The sequence below is a fragment of the Mirounga angustirostris genome, unplaced genomic scaffold (genome assembly GCF_029215605.1).
Source record: "Mirounga angustirostris isolate CCGP_5_RB_7025 unplaced genomic scaffold, mMirAng1.0.hap1 SCAF_13, whole genome shotgun sequence".
NCBI classification, from domain to species: Eukaryota; Metazoa; Chordata; class Mammalia; order Carnivora; family Phocidae; genus Mirounga; species Mirounga angustirostris.
Window position 1 is genome coordinate 101561017 of NW_026991721.1, and position 6016 is coordinate 101567032.

Sequence of the window (6016 nt, forward strand, 5' to 3'; positions counted from 1 at the left end):
CAAATGCAAAGGCGGCAGCCGCATCTCCCGAGGACCAACGGACGGGGCACCCGGTGGAGGCGGGGAGGGCGCGGAGCCAGCGCGCCGTCCTCCGCCCCCCTGGGACGTCACGGAGGGGAGGGCAGCCCCGCCGCTGGCCCGCCCCGATGGCCTCCTCCGGCGGCCTCGGCGCCACAGACCGGGCCCGCCGGAGGGGAGCGAGCGGAGGAGGGGCGCCAGCTCCCTGCCCGCCCCCTCCCGTCCCCGCCTCCCCCGAGCCTCCCGCGGAGATCTGCGTTTGCCCAGGGCGCGGGGCCCGGTAATACCCCAGTCGGCCTCTCTGAAATCTGATGGAGAGAGCACTGTGGCTCAAAACAGGGCCACCTCTCCGCCGCACTCCTCGCAGCCATGGCCAAATTCACCCCGAGCCCTAGGCTCCGCAGTGTGGGCCAGTGGGAGAGGCGAGGCGCTGAGACCTCCCTGGGGCTCGGGAGGCCGCAGGCCGGGCGCTCGGCGCCACCCGTGAGAAAGGAACGGCGGATACAGAGAAAAGATGCTCACGTGGGCAGTGTGCCCCTGGCCGGCAAGTTATGGGGCAGCGTGGAGAGTGTCCAGAGGAGGTGGCTGAGTTGGAGTTCTGGCTGAGAAGAGAGTAGCTCCACCCGAAGCCAAAGGGTGTCTCTGAACTCAGCAAGGAGATAATCCGCGCGGTATGCGGGGCACCTGTTGGGAGGTGGGGGTGACTGTTCAGCCTTGGGCTGGTGGCAGAAGGGAGAGGAACCTCCCTAGGAAAGAATGGTCCCTCTCTGTGGAAAAGCCTTCCTCCCCAGCTCAGCCCTCAGTGTGGGCTCCCTCTTCGAAACTGCCACAATACTCCTGTTTCCATCAGCTTCTTGTGGTAAACACAATGTTTTCAAAGATGCTCAAGTAATAAAGTGAGCCTTCTGTCCCCAAACTGAAGTACTGAGTGGCAGAAGGTGGGTCTGATTTCCCTGCCTTTCCCCCCATACCAGGCTGCTGTGAATGGCTGCAGAAGCCCCGTCTGGACCACTGACTTCTGGGGTTTTGGTCTCAGCTGGAGCCACTGCAATTCTAGAGGAAGAGGAGTGAGTGAATATAGCCCCGGGCAGGGGAATCTATTTCAGTATCAGCTGATGCTGTAGGGAAGAACTGCTACCGAAGAAAAAAGCATCAGCGGGGTGAGGACTGACCTTTATGTCACGCTGATTTACAACCCATCTTTATGTCTCAAATTAGAATATCTCATACCCAACATGCATTCTTTCTAGAAACTCCTGGTTCTCAAGACAAAGAGGGAAGCACCTGAGTTGGCATCTGATGTTCTGCTTTTCTTCACTTAAAGTCTAGGTGGAACTTTGGCAATTCCTTCGTCTAAGTTTCAGTTAACTCTTGGTGTTACCTTAAGAGTTTTGTGAAGGTTTGATGGGGCAAATAGACATGGGAGGGTGCAGATGGCTGGTTACTTAATGTCAATTGAAAAGGATGTATTTCCAGTATTACAACACCTATTTCAACTTAGGGAAGCTGTTACTTCGGCCCAAATAATTAAATTGTGCCCTGAGTTCTCCCTTTGATGCTCTGGCCCTTGGTCCACATTGCCTTTGTTAAGGTATGTGGTCAACCTCATGTACTAGATTACAGCTGCAACTCCAGTCCTGCGCAGGTCCTATATCCACACCCTTTACCGTGTGACTTTGCAATTCTTCTTACTAAAAGGACTAAGTATATCTCCCACCCCTTGTCTCTGTATTTGACTATGTGACTTGTTTAGCCAACGGAGTGAGTCAGAGGCTTCTGAGCCTGCACTGGAAAAGGCCTCACTTGTCCTTGTTTGTTCTTTTGCTTCTTGGCTGCTGTCTGAGAGGAACATAGCTCAGCTATCCCACTGGACCATGTACATCCCAAAGAAGATGACACACGGAGCAGAGTGGCCTCAGTCAATCAACAGACATATAGTGAGAAGCAGACTTGCCCTAGGTGCTGTCGCTTGAAGCAGAGCTGCCTGGCCAAGCCTGGATCAGCCAACCCAACCCCCCAGCTAACCTGCAGATGTGTGAGCAATAATAAATGTTTTAGATCACTTTGTTAGATTGTTGCAGCAATACCAACCATTATATATGGTAATGTAGAGAGGTGTCCACTGGGGAAGGTTGGGTGGCTTACACAGTCGAATTTTTCTTGGTAAAATTATGTTGGTCTAGGGTCCCATCCTTAGTTTGACAAGCCCAAACCCAATCTAAGAGACTAATATATTTATACATTGAGAAATATTATTGTCAAGCAAACCGATGTTTGCATTAGTCTGTTGAGCACGTTCTCTACCTCTGGGCAAGAGATTTCCAAGTGAGCATGGAATCAGAACAAAGGGAGTTAGTTATATGATTTGAAAGTTTAGGCTTTGATAACCTGCTCTATCCGTCTTTACAAGAGAGATATATATGTCTGGCAGACAAATATATCACCCTGATAGGGTGCCTTTTATTCTTCATAAAGAATAAATTCATAGAATTATTACATGAATAATCATAGACTCATAGAATAATAAAGAATAAATTCATTTATTCAAACTATGAATAAAGAATTCATAGTGCTAACATGAGATTGCCAATTTATAATTTTGTAAATTTCCCTTTTCTAGGCCTGACTACCTTCTTCTGTTCATTTGAAAACATTTTTCTCCAAATAGTGTGTGGCCGAAACTACTAGTCGTCCACTGATATCCATTGTCCACTTCTTTCAGTGAGAGTCCTGACGTTAACTAGGCAGACGATCTTCCATTTAAAGACTATTTCCCAGCCTCCCTTGCAATTTGTTTTGTCCCTGTGATGAAGTTCTGACCAGTGGGTCACCCACTCCTCTGTGGGCGCTGTGGGTAGGAGCTGCATCCGAGGGGGGTTATGTCCAGGAGTGGCAGGTGGGGGCCAAGGGTGAAGTGAACGGTGGTCCTTAACGGAGCTGGGAGGTTCAATAGAGCTCTGGAGCAAAGCATGCAACCCTGGGTAATGCTGCAGTTAAACAGCACAGAAGAGATAGATACTTAACCTTCTCTTTTCCAATATATAAAATATATACCAAAGGGAATGACCTTTGAAAATGAAGGAGGCTGGCAATACGATCATGCACATGTGTCTAAGCTATAGAAATGTTAAGCAGCTATTTACAGAACTAGAAGTAATTTCTGACTTCAGACATGTTCCAGAAACTGAATAAACCAAATTCTGGAAAATGGATTTTGGACTTTTTTTTTTTTTTTTTTTACAGCAAGAAGACTTAAACTTTTTCAGGATTTTTTAGTAGTGGTCTCAAGTTGGGGCATATGAAACCCCTGTTTCTTGTTTATCTGATATTCATCATATAGATCAAATATAGCAGTTCTGGACCTACACTTGTGATGAAAACCAGATAGGAGTTTCAGAGGTATAAGATGAGAGAGACGATTGTGTGGTGTCAATACAGTAGTATCCATCGAGTAAAGTAGCCACAAGTATTCAATACCTGGTGAAATTCCTACAAGTCTGCATATTTAACTTTTATTTCTTTGTCTGGTTTAACAAAGTGATCCCAATGGTCCTGACACAGAGGAGGGTGTTTCAGAAGTCAAGATCTAAGTGAGCCATCCTTTCCCATGTGTCCATCATGTTAGTCCAAGGCTTTGACCTCCTCTTGGTCTTCCTTCTCTGACTCTGATGTCACTTTCCTGTTGGCAATAACATGAATCAGTTTTAAGACACAGAGCTCCGTAGTTGTGGACACCAGGTAGCCTGGAAACACCTGAAAATTTCCCCAGTAAAGATCGACTGTCTTGGATTCTGACTATGCGTGAGGATTTTGGAGCGAAGTATAAACTTACAAGTGAGAGGAATGGTCATTTTGCTGTGAAGTGTGATGTAAAGGGTTTGGGAGAAGACCGCCTACCCTACATGTATTTTGCTCACCGGAGAGTCACACTTGTGATTATCACTGATAATTGATTTCTTTGGAATAGCTATTGGTCCTTCTTTCCTTCTAGTCAGACCTCTTTTAAAATGCAAGTATTCCTTTGGTGGACAGGAATAATGAATCTATAAATATATTGATACTAAAAGCTTACTATGAACACACTTTCTATTTCTAGTTCTTTCTGACAAAAGTGGACTTGGATTATCCTAAGAAGATCTGTTGGAAGAGGATGGTAAAGGCATGTATCTCTGTGTGCAAGGGGTGTTGGGCAAACAAGGAAGTATGGAGGGAGGAAAAAGAGGGCAAAAGTTGAGTATTTTACAATTCTGTATAAAATATTTCAAAAATTTAAAAATGTTTATCATGTATAGTATAAAAGCATCACCTAAATTAACTAATACTGAACTACATGATTTTTTTTTTAAAAGATTTTATTTATTTATTTGAGAGAGAGAGAATGAGAGAGAGAGCACACAAGAGGGGAGAGGGTCAGAGGGAGAAACAGAATCCCTACAGAGCAGGGAGCCCGATGCGGGACTCGATCCAGGGACTCCAGGATCATGACCTGAGCCGAAGGCAATCGCTTAACCAACTGAGCCACCCATGTGCCCCTACATGATCTTTTTGAACTAAACTATTTTGTTACCGATATTTTCTGAATTCCTACATGTAGTTAGTGTGCTAGGCACTTTGGGTGACTCAATTTCTCACTGAGCTTGCAATATAGTTGATAGGTCAAAAATACATGAGGGCCACCTGGGTGGCTCAGTTGGTTAAGTGTCTGACTCTTGATTTTGGCTCAGGTCATGATCTCAGGGTGGTGAGACTGAGCCCTGTGTTGGGCTATGTGCTGAACATGGAGCCTACTTAAGACTCTCTCTCTCCCTCTCTGCCATCCCCCCCCGCCCCCCACTCGTGAGCTCTCTCTCTCTCTCAAAAAAAAAAAAAAAATACACGAAGAGTTAAATAATGTAAGAGTTAATGAGTTGAGTAATTATAAAATATGGCTGCAGAGTAGCATACGGATATTTGCCGAAAGAATGGTACAGATGGTAACTTTGTAAGAAGCTCAGAGAAGGAAGATGTCCCAGTGAAATGGAATGAAATCTAAGGCTTCAGGGCAGAGGAGGGAAAATGAGCAAGTTGAATACAAAAGGAATTAGGCAAGCACCTAAAGAATTATCCATTCAAGCTGTGAAATAATGTTTTACTCTTAGGTGAATCAACAGGGGTGGTACCAGGAATGTTCTGAGCATTCCTATAAAAATATGCCCAGAAACCTAAAGCACCCAGGCTTACCAGTCTTCACCCATTATTTGAATCAGATAAATGCATCTTTCCATCGACTAGTTTTGCTCTACTGTTAGAATCTGATTCAAATCATCTGACTAAAAAGCAAGAAATTAAACTGCTGAGTATTATGTAGACAACAGAGCTAGGTGATTAAATGATCTTTTCATTCTTTCAAAGCTTTTTAAAATCACTGTGGACATATTTTTTAAGAATATTACTTCGATAACATTAAAGGGAGTCAACCTCAATACCAGTGAGAGCAGAATCTAAATTCTCTTGTTAACTGTTCTTCCCCGAATACAGCATGCAAATATATATTTGTCAAACTAATGTTGAGTTAGCCACATTGGTTTTCAGTCATAATACAGAAAATGGAGAGTTGTGTTTTTTTGTTTTTTTGTTTTTTTTTTGGTTAGGGCTTCTTTAATAATTAACTGGTGTTAGGTTGTTCCTTTAAACTCTTCAGACCGATGCCTTCTCCTGCTCTAACATTTTTCCAGGGATAAGGCTATTAACCCCTTGCTGTGAGGCTACCGCCCTTGCTACATGAACCTAGATTTAGCAACCTTAGGGATGCCTTTGGTGGTATCGAGCTGGTAATCTAAAAGACCTGCTGAGTTACTACAGATGAGGGAGCTAGGTGTAGGGAGGAGGGAGAGGGCGGGGGGAGTTGAGAGGCCAAGTGGGCAGGTGAATACGCCAAGAACAGGAGAGTGGGGGAAGGGAATATGTGCAAAGATTCAGGCTTGATCTGCTGTCCTGTTTGACCATTTTATGCTGGCCT